This window comes from Lepisosteus platostomus, chromosome 10 (genome assembly GCF_059453375.1).
Source record: "Lepisosteus platostomus isolate fLepPlt1 chromosome 10, fLepPlt1.hap1, whole genome shotgun sequence".
In the NCBI taxonomy this organism is placed as follows: domain Eukaryota; kingdom Metazoa; phylum Chordata; class Actinopteri; order Semionotiformes; family Lepisosteidae; genus Lepisosteus; species Lepisosteus platostomus.
Genome location: NC_142620.1, coordinates 19,371,005 through 19,382,143, shown reverse-complemented (window position 1 = coordinate 19,382,143; position 11,139 = coordinate 19,371,005). Strand labels below are relative to the sequence as shown.

Below are 11,139 nucleotides of genomic sequence, written 5' to 3'. Positions count from 1 at the left end.
GTATTTCTTTTGTCATTCTTATCCGATTAACCCGATGTATATAAATTCCTTCTTATTATACCTATAGTTTATATCCAGTATGTTAGACTGTTATTAACATAAATTTAAGTAAACCATGTTATTTATTTGACTCATTTCGTGTGATTTATAAAGATCGTCTGGTAATCCGGGAGCCACAGTTTAAATCGAGCCTTGGAATGAGAACAGTAGAACAGGTGCAATCCCGAGGAGCCCATGTAGTAACCAGGTGATTGATCCATGGCTCTTATACAATTGTTTATTGAAAGAAGCCAGACTGTCGATAATCAATCGCATGACTGGGCAGCTTGTTCGACACCCCCAGGGCTCTTCTGGTAAAGAGGCTCTCAGATTTAAATTCATTTCTCAGCGCTGATTCCAGAGCAGCAGTGTCTTCACTGAAAAGTAATGACCAAAACTGTACATAATATTCATAATGAGGCCTTGCTGCTGCCTTTATGCACTTTTAATATAATATCCCTTAATTTCTGTGCTTTTAACTATGAATACTTACATTTTGTTTCCCTTTTGAATTGCTTCCCCACCTTATTTAGAATATGTAAATGATGTATCAACATATTCCTTGCTCCATTCCTGTTCACCTTTTACACCTCTGACTTCAGGTACAACTCTGAGACATGTCATCTGCAGAAGTTTTTGGATGACTCTGCAATTGTGGGGTGTATTAGAGAGGGGAGGGAGGAGGAATATAGGAGCTTGATTACCAATTTTGTGGAGTGGTGTCATCTTAACCATCTCCAGTGTCAGGGTGTATAACGCTGCCCTAGGCTAGGACTGTTAGCCCTTCATTTGCTCCACTATGGACAGCATGTTTCCTCCATTGTACTTTTTGGACAATCAGTCTGTATAAACCTATGCACATTTTGCACATATTTTATTGTTTTTACAGTGACTATGATCAGCACATTTTGCACACACCTATGTATTTATCTATTTTTATTTATTTTGTTTGTCTTTTGTTTTATAACTATTCTGATGTCTGTTTTGCTTGTCTTGGGCTGGACTGCTGTAACACATCAATTTCCCTATGGGATTAATAAAGTATTATCTATCTTATCTATCTATTCTACACCTCAGTCTTATTTATAAGTAGCATCTTGTTGGTGGTGGTGATGGCGACGATTGATGACTGATGATTCTGCCATAATGGCGCAAGTTGTTATTTTCTGTGGAGGCTGCTAACTTCCTACTATCAATCAGGTATGGGATACATAACAAAACTAAATGAAAATTGTTTCGAACAGCTGGTGCACGTTTTTATTTTTCTTAGCAATTTAAAAGCAAAACTTTATCAGTCCACTGATTGCAGGTTGCAATCTCAGCTTCTCAGCTAATCGAGCATGAAGATTTAACCGATTAATGTCGCCATATCCTCATGTCACACACAGCCGCGCTCGACACAAAATTCCACTGCGCGTTGCCGAGAGCAGCAGAGAGCTGAAAGTTTCACCTGAAGCGAGCTGTCAGCTGGGGGTGGATCCTGAGAGCAGGAAATGCCCTGTCATTTATTTACTGCGAGATCACACCTGTTAACAAGGTGACGACACCGGAAAGGTAGGGGTCTTTCTTTATGTTATGTATGGTAACAAAAAGAGCGGAAGTCTTGCTGTTTGTCGACAGTCTAGTCATATTTAACTTAATACAACAACAGGTGGAAGCGCCAGAGAACTTGGTGATTAAAAAAAAAACTAGCATTCGTTAATAATGTAGTTATTCCTTCATTACCCGTGAAATTTAGTTTTTCTAGGATTTACGAACTACCTAATGATTTAAAGCTGGTTGTTAGGTTACCGAAAAACTCAATTAAGCGTCTTTTTGTAGATTTCCGCAGCTTAACAATGCAAAAACAATTATAATGTAAGTAATAACTCCTGTACATCGTTATTTTTATTCGCGTTTCTCAACATAAATCACTGCTTTTCACATATCACATATCTTGCGCTTACATGCCGAGGTGTTATTACCCTGCAAGAGGAAGTAGTATAATGTTACAGTAAGGGAGCTAGCTATATTTGTCACTCACTCCTGCAATAATATGAATTGTAAACTGGTATTAACGATCAGTGTATGTTGACCCTGTCAAGTATTTTAGTGTCTTAAATTTGGCTATGTGAATGTCGAACGTTTTTGGAATTTAATTTTTTGTTTTAGCCTAAAGGGTCTGCTATTACAGAACTGCAACTGTTAAGCGGAACACAATAATATGATTCATATTAAGTATTACTATTATAATGGAAACCTTCTTATCATAAGGGCAATGGTTAATTAATAAAAATCAGCTGTCGGCCGGGAGACTCGTTCAAAAGGAATGAAATTCATGTAATGCAATAACATAACAATTTTTATTTCGCAACTTCTTAAATGTGGAGAGCACAAAGTCGAGGTGGGGAAATTGTGTAATATAGCTGCATCCGTGTGTATTAATGCAAGAGACTCTGGTTAGTCGTCTTATTAAGTTCTCGCCTTGGGGAGATTTTATGAGCAGAAAGATGTTAACACCTTTTTGTTTCACAGGTTGAAGGACCGTTTTACGAACGAAGAAGAGATAATTAGAAAATATTTAAAGAAATCTATATCCGTACATTACATCCGTACATCGGGACTGTTGTTTCTGCGTTAAACGGCATAGAGCGCTTTGTAACGGTCGGTTCGGCTCAAATTTGCCATGCAGAGAAAATGGAAACTACCGATATAGACTGATGTAAAGAACCTGGAGATGACAAGAGATACCAAATGCTCTAGCTGCAAAATACTTGAAGTTTTGTGAAAAGTTATCGATGGAATATATGCCTCCGGATTTTCCACCATTGCACAAGATATGTTCGTCTCTTTGAGTTATTGGAGTGAATTATTAGAGCTGTGAACTGTACAACACGTAGAGTCTGAGCAACAGACTGGAGGGGGGATTCTCAACCTTGGGCCAAACATGTCAACAACGGACCTGTCAGGAGCTCATGAACAAAATAATTCCTGGAGCGATTTCGAAGAGAGTTGTTTTCCCCGCTTTAAAATTGTGGGCCATTGTCAGGAGCCTAACGATGCCATAACGGACAACTCTTTTGGGGAATGGAATTCTTTCAGCCAAGACAACACCAGCGTTGAGGACGACTACCTGTGTGCAGCGGGCTTTGCAAAGCACTCGGAACACTTGCAACCTTCAGACGTGAACGCACACTTCACACGAGCCTTGGAGACCAATCATCAAAAGGTTTGAACATATTCCCCCATATTTATATACAAAACGTAAAAAGTAACTCCTCTACAAAGCATTGCAAATTCATGTGCAACTTTTTACATGTTTTAAATAAACGGTTCGGGTTGTCATCCTGGCATTGAGTTAGCAAATGTAGTAGATTGCTCAATTGCGTCATCTTCTGTTGCAATTTAATTGTTGCTCCTTACGCGCTCTTAGTTCTTGAAACAAGGGCGTAAACAGCGATAATCTTATGTGGTTCCGTTTACAAGTAACTGAGGAACAGCATTTTAAAGAAGCAATGTGCAAAAGGGCCTATGTCAGATGTTCATATTTGCATTAGTATTTCAATCTGTATGCAGTGTGCTCGATCCCATACCCATGTGTTTGTGCAGTATATGCATTTTCCTTTGGTGTTGTGTTCACTCGTGATGCTTTGTGTTTCAGATTGTTCAGGTGTGTGCCAGGCAGGTTCTGCTGGATTCCTTTCCATTAGTGGAAGGGGGCGATGAGATCAGCGAGGCAAGATTGCTTTCAGAATTACTTGAAAAATCTCCAGAGCCCCAAACACAAGGGTACTTCATTTTTTCACCTCATGCCTAGTTAAAGTTGATGCACAGACCAAATACAGGCTTTGTATCATGGATTAAGATAGTAACTTACTCAGCTCTCATTGATGAGTGCTGAGTAAATTGCTCTGAAAAGTTCTTTGCAGACTGTTGATTTAATTTAGTATAATCCTTACACTTATATAGCACTTTTCTGGACACTCCACTCAAAGCACTTTACATGTAATGAGGACTCCCCTCCACCTCCACCAATGTGCAGCCTCCACCTGGATGATGCAACAGCAGCCATAGTGCACCAGTACGCTCACCACACATCAACTATCAGTTTGACGAAGCCAATTCATAGATGGGAATTATTAGGAAGCCATAACTGGTAAAGGCCAGGGGGAACACCTCTACTCTTTTCGAGAAACACACTAGGACCCACACAGACCACAGGGTGAGCGCCCCCTGCTGCGAGACTGGCCCACTAACACCTCTTCCAGCAGCAACATTAGTTTTTTTCCAGGAGGCCTCCCATCCAGGTACTGACCAGGCTCCCACCTGCTGAGCTTCAGTGGGTTGTCAGTTGTGAGTTGATATGAGTGATATGGCTGCTGGCACAGCCAGTAAGAAACACTGTTCCCTCCACCTTTCAAAAATAGCAATGCCCAAATATCCTGACCAGGGACATTGTATTATAGGAGGCAATTGTTCACCATATGTTCAGTGTACCTGCTTTTTAAGTTTCAGCTGTGATGCTGCCACCTTGTGGAGCAGAGTGGAGGGTGCACAAAGTACACTGGGCTTGGTGGATCTGTGGACACAATCCCACAGTCGGAAGGGACTGCTTTCCTCACTGGGTATCTCCCCAGTGGGTGAGGTATGTAAAAATTCGTGAAATTAGTGTGCCACTGTGAAAAGTTAGGATCACAGCACTTTTTGAAGTTAATAAGAAATAGTTTTTGATGACTCCTTTATTTTTCAGTGTGAATTTTGATGAATTATTACAACAGTGGGTTACTTGAGCTAAACTCTGAAAGAATGAAAGCATATATTCTGCACTGGATAATGTGCGTATTCGTAACTATACTAGATCATGTGGGAAAGGTACCAGAGTCATCCTCTGCTATGGGCTATCCAGCAAGGGTAGCAGACAAAAACTGGGCCACAGACCCTGGTGATATCAGCACCGTGCTCCAGTTCGGTCCCTTACCAATAATTAATCACTATGTGTTGTGGTAGAATTCTGTTTCTTCAGCTCCCATGGTATTCAATCAATCACACAAGAGTAATTACAGGAATACTCGTGGTTCCCTACATAAAATAGTTCAGGTTCATGTTTTGCAGGAACCAAACACAACGCTTTCTTAGAAATCGGGATAATATTAGCCTTAACCCTGTTGAAGTACTGATTGTCAAATCCTATTTGATTTGGCAGTGTAGGAGTAGTGGTTAAGGTCATGAGCACCAAAATATGTATGTTATATAAAAAATACCTTGGATAGACATGTCGACCAAATAAATAACTGCACTTTTTGAGTGACTCAGTGGCATCTCAGGCAGTGTAATGGCCTCATAGCTACAGTGTCCTGAGTTTAATTCTTGATTTGAGGCACCTTCCGTGTGGAGGCAACATGGTTTTTGTACATTTGAGCATATTTTCTCCTGGAGCTCTGGTTACACCCCCCCTCCCAGAAACATGCTGATAGGATGATTGGATTTTCTGACTTTACCTTTCTATGAGGAGCAGGAGAGAGGCTCCATCCCTATTGATTTGCCTGGTCTGGAGGAGCTCTGTGACTTTGCTGACTGTGGTAAGGTGGGGATGAGGATCTGTTGATGAAGCTGAGTAAGGTTACATTTTTTGTTATTTTATATAGGCCATTCTTGTTCCCATCCATCCATTTTTTAACCACATGATCCAGTACAGGGGGAGCTGGAGCCTGTCCCAACAAACAGCAGGTGCTATGTTGGACACACCCTGGACGAGACGCCAGTCCATCAGAGGGCACCCACACAGACACAAACACTCACACTAGAGCCGTTTTTCCCAGAGCCAGTTAACCTACCAGTATGTCTTTGAACTGTGAGAGGAAATCGGAGAACCCAGAGAAAACCCACTTGAAACCTTGAAGAACACAGCAACTCCATACAGATAGCACCCCAGGAGCTGAACTCATGGCCCTAGCTTTGCAAGGCAGCAATGTTTGCCACTGCGCCACGCGGAGCCCCCATTCTTATGCGTTTATCTCTGTTAAATTAATGTTTATTTCTAAAGACGCGATGTAAGCGTTTTGTCTGCACTGTGCAATCTGTCACCGTTTGATCACGGAAGTGACAGCTACGGGAAAACTCGAAGCTTTTGTTTCTGACCGACAGATGGCGCAGTAACTTCGTTTTTAATAAACGATCAACGGGAGGGGGGAATGAAGGAGCATTTCTGCAATCCAGCAAGAAAGAAATTCTGATTGAAACGCATTGGTAAAAAATAAATGTTAAGTGTTTTTGCGCGAAAGTCGTTTTTATGTAGAATAATGCACACGTAGAATCAGACTTTCCCCATCTTGAATATATTTTAGTAAAATGCGATACGGTTAAGCATTAAGTTTAGCAAAGTAGAAATACGTTGCTATTTTTTTATATGCCATAGCATAGTGCTGAGTTGGCATGACTGGACATTTAGAGAGAGTCCGGTAACCCATTCTTGCCCTGTGTTGTGTTGTATGAACGTTTTTCTCGTTTTAATAGCCTGTTTAGATCTTTTCAGATTTCCTGGATTTTTTTACACGGCTGCTAATAGGCTTCCTTTACCATCGCAGTCAGTGCTTGAGCAGGAAATATTGTAGCCTCACGGAATAATCCTTACAGAAACTCCGCGTATACGGACGTCTTCAATACCTTCAGGATAGCACTAATAATTCGTTGGCGATCAACTGTTCTTTTTCTTGACATTCAACAGTAGCTATCACCACAGAAAGCTGATAAAATATTCAAAAGGGAATGACATTTACGCTTTCTACAGGCCCTGAAAGCATCTGGAAAGAGCTTTGCCAACAGTGCCGGATATCCTGGAAAGTCTAGTTTTGAGTTTAGATGCGAATTTTAAAGCACCGTTTTGCTCCATGATGCAACAAGGGATTTCTAAAATACCTCTGGCTGAAGGGACAACGTTTTTAAAATCTGTCTTTACTCTGTTTACGAGTACTTTAAGCGAGAATATTGTAATGTGTAATATTTACAATACGAACGTATTATTTAATAATATCAATGTATGGATGTAATTAATATTAATATCTATCCTGGAAGTGCAGTGATTACAACTTGAACAGGACACCATTCCATCGCTGCACACACACAATCTAAAAGAGACACCAGTGACACTAGCAAGCATGTCTGTCTGAATGAAGAAACTTGTGTACCCAGCAATATCCCGCCAGTGGGTGGAACATGCAGACTTCACACAGAAGGTGCTCAGTTCAGAACTGAACACAGGACCAAAGAGCTGTAAGGCAACAGTGTTAACCGTGTGAGCTATGATAAGGGCTCAAATGATGAATTGGAATGTTCTTTTTTTACACGGCAGGTTACATTGGTCTATGCTGGTGCTTCTTGGGTTTTTATTTGTAGTGAATCCTCAGTTATTTTTTGTTTTAGCTGTATATGAAGCATCCAATATTTGCCTTTTTTTAGTTTTAATGCATCAAATAGTCATCAAATGCATCAAATAATGTCATGGCAGTATATCCCTTTCAGTATATGCAGAAAAACTACGTCAAAGTTGTGATTTGGTTCAGGCTGTAGTGCATTTTCTTTAATACAGGTGTAAAGACTTAAGAGCATTCGACAGTGCTGCTGTTCCCTGTTCTTGTATAAAGCTTCAGTGGTACAGAGAGTCAGCCTGTAAGCCTTCCATTTGGCCTATAGACATGTTGGTTTCTTTCTTGTTCGTACTGTCAGCACAGAGATTCATTTCCTTATTGTTACCTTGTAGAGTCGGCTGCTTGTGAAGACCAAATCTCAGGAGACCTGCAAAGAATTATCAAGCTCGGGCACTAGGGCACTGATTCAAACTAAGGTGAGACAAGGAGAGCAGAAACTGCCGTTTTCATTTTCCTCCTAATCCATCTGTGTTTGTTCTTTATTAAAATGTTAGTGTTGGTACAGTATATATCCAAAACGTGTGTGTGCAAGTGTAAAAGCAATCATGATAAGGCTCGGTCATTAGGTTGTTTGTTAGAACTAAATATTACTGGTTAAAATATTCTTGAGACCAGTATACCATAAACACGCACTGATCTCTGCCTCATATTCCTCTGTTTGTAAAAGCAGAGGATGCAAAGTCACAGAGAACAGTCAGCTAAAGACTCACTCTTGTGATGTGTGTGTCCTGTATAAACACAACCTGCACCCTTTGGAATGATTTTTATGGACATGTCTTGTTGCAGTACAAAGCACTGCATATTAAAAACTCTTGCTGAGTGACATCCGTAACAGTTCAGCCTCTTTTTTATTGTATGGCTGAGAAACGTGATGTGATGCCGTATTCCTGACCTCTGCACCTGCTACTGTAGCTTTCACCTTCTAACTGTGAGACGTGAAGGTGCCAGAGAGTGAAGGTGAGATTACTGCCTCTTTTCTTCCTCTACAGCTGCTCCAGCCATCACAATGTTCACAGAGCGCACCCCACTACCTCTACCAGATCTCCCAGGAGTGGATCTACAGCCATGGACAACATCTCCATATACAACGCAACAAGAGAGGTTTCTTTTCCTGAAGCCAGCTCCTGTAGTGAAGGATTTCTGTAATGCCGTTTACAACACTGAAGTCAAGAGCTGGGATCTGTTGTGGTAAAACTGTTTGAATGCACATTTATGTTGTTGGTACTGTAGTAACACAGAATGCATGTTAGATTTTTCAGTCAACTGCAAAGATGCCTAATATAGATATAGGAAGGTGGGGCCCATATTCCTATCTATGTTACTGTGTGAAAATTTTAATTAGGAATAACAAAAAGTTGTCCAAAGACGTACCTGTCGCTTAATTGGCTTCTGGGAAAATTGTCCCTAGGTGTGAGTGTGTGTGTCTGTGTGCCCCGCGATGGACTGGCGTCCTGCCCAGTGTGTACCTTACCTTGGGCCTGTTTTTTGCCAGGTTAGGCTCTAAACTGGAACAATCAGTTATAAAATGGATGAATGTCTGGAAGAAAAAGGTGACTTATGTTACCACCAAAAAGTGTATAAAATGTCCTTTTCACAAACTTATAAAAAAATACAATGAAAAACTCTCATTCTGTATTCTGATTCTAAACTTTATAAGCAGTTTTTAGAGCCTTCAGAATTTGCAAAAAAAAAACTCATCTTGTGCTCCATCACTGCCATGCGCCAATTTTCTACCTATTGCTGCATTCTGGCTCTCACCTCAAAAACGAAGCACTGACATGGGCAGAGCACAAAAAAAAAAAATTCAAGAGTTCTCTTGAGTCTTCCAGTACAACTGAAATAACTCTAATGCAGTAAACCTTTATAAAGATGAAGAGAAGGTAGCTCTTAGATAATGGGCAAAATATTGTTTTAGCAAAAGCCTTAGAATTCCACTATTTGTTTACTGTATGCTTACTGTGACATTGAGCACAAATGACTTGTGCATGCTCCTTTCTGTATTTACAGCTTTCATTGGTCATTGAGGATGTACTGTTTTTGTATACTGTATAGAAATGAAGCTTTATGCAACTTACAGACTTCAGTAGCACATATTTTGAGTAAAAAAGATGCTAGCAAAAAAATTGGATTAGACTTTAGTAGTTTTTTGTGTGCCCCACACAATTTGTTCTGTGCACAACAGCTTGTTAGAAGTGCATAGACACCAGTAGTGATCTGCTTTTGTAGTTCATGAAGAGGCAGGGGTTTGTCTTCAGGTTTCTTGCAGGTACTATCTTTGTGTGTTCTCACTTCATAGCTGTAGTTCCTATATATATTCTGTAGGGTAAACGAACAATGGGTATGAATCTGAATATTTTTATAAAGGTTAGAAAAGTGTAATTGAATGACCCAATTCATCGTGTTTACAGGTTTTTTTTAAACAAATTATTTTGTCTAATGAATTGCAAACTGCATGTGAGCAAAATGTAAAATTACTTAGACCAATCTAAACATTTTAAACCTTGACAATCTGTCATTACTGTATCTCATCTCACTTTGTAAATGTTTGGCATCGTTAAAACAAAAACTCTTAAAATAATCTGTTTGAACTGGTTTTATATGGCCATGGATTTCAGCTGTCTTTCTAACCTCTAATTTCATTCCTTTATAAATGCAGGCAACACACTGCTTCCTGTGCACCCTAGAGCCATGTATTCTGTTGCTGTGCAGCATGAAAACAATCAGGCTTAAAACAGGGTGATGCAATTCACAGCCTATCCTTGAAGACATCAGAAGTAGGGTGTAAGAACAAAAGACTTTCTCTTACCCCAGTAGGTGGTGACAGAAAGGTCAGCTGTTTTCAGGATCTGTTTCAGGTACACCTTGCAGACAGTATCCTGCATCAGCCTTGTATTCTTAACAGTATTTTGCACATTTTTAGGGGTTTTGGCTTAATGAGGAGATGGAACCATAAGAGCACTTGAAATGACCCTGTGCAAAACTCGTGTCCAGTTTGTACCAGTCCAGTATACAGCCTTACAGGGAGTGTCATTATGAAAACCTAACAAATGAATACATACTTCTACTATTTAACATCCACTTAGCTGCCTCAAAAATCCTGGCTAACTTTTTCCCTGCAGGTTTTTTTATCACCATTTAAATAATAAATTCAAACGCTACAGTGGACCAGATAAATGTAAATGGAGCCAAAAAGAACATACTGAGTTAAGGTTTGATAGTGTAGCAGAGGAATCCCAGGGAAGATGCCTAGGAGAGATTCAGTATAAGATCAGTGCTAGACCACAGATTGCCAAAGACCAGAGCACACTATCTTATGAGTTTCCTTGAGCTCTGCATTTGAAAGCAAAATGATGTACAATTTACAATTTGAAAAATGGAGATTCAAAGAAATTAGAGGCAGGGATATAAACAGTAGCATATGAAGTATTTGCACGGCCTCTAAAATTAAATCTCTAACACTTTAGCACTTGCTTGGATGCATTTGTAATATTTAATTCAGCTTCCAAAACTAGCAAATGTTGACTATTAGTACTCTGTATTTAATACCTGTGAGAGTTACTTTAATTCATTTCTACTTAGTCTGAAATAGGATAATCCTTGGTAGGGAAACTTCTCATATTATTCTAGGATGTGGCCTTTTCCTTTATAACTAAATAATTCACATTAAACACTGCATCTTTAAAACCACACTATAGAA

At 39.8% G+C, this 11,139-nt stretch overlaps 1 long non-coding RNA gene across 2 annotated transcripts; it reads left to right on the top strand.

Annotated features, from left to right (window-relative positions):
- The first annotated feature begins 1,437 nt into the window (after positions 1 to 1,437).
- Positions 1,438 to 10,020, top strand: LOC148653519 (uncharacterized). Of its 2 annotated transcripts, none has more exons than XR_015941687.1 (6): positions 1,438 to 1,593; positions 2,554 to 3,247; positions 3,680 to 3,807; positions 4,528 to 4,663; positions 7,775 to 7,858; positions 8,432 to 10,020. It is a non-coding gene; the product is annotated as an uncharacterized LOC148653519 (long non-coding RNA). The 2 variants fall into 2 exon arrangements; XR_015941686.1 differs by lacking the exon at positions 1,438 to 1,593 and adding an exon at positions 1,607 to 1,896.
- Positions 10,021 to 11,139: the final 1,119 nt, after the last annotated feature.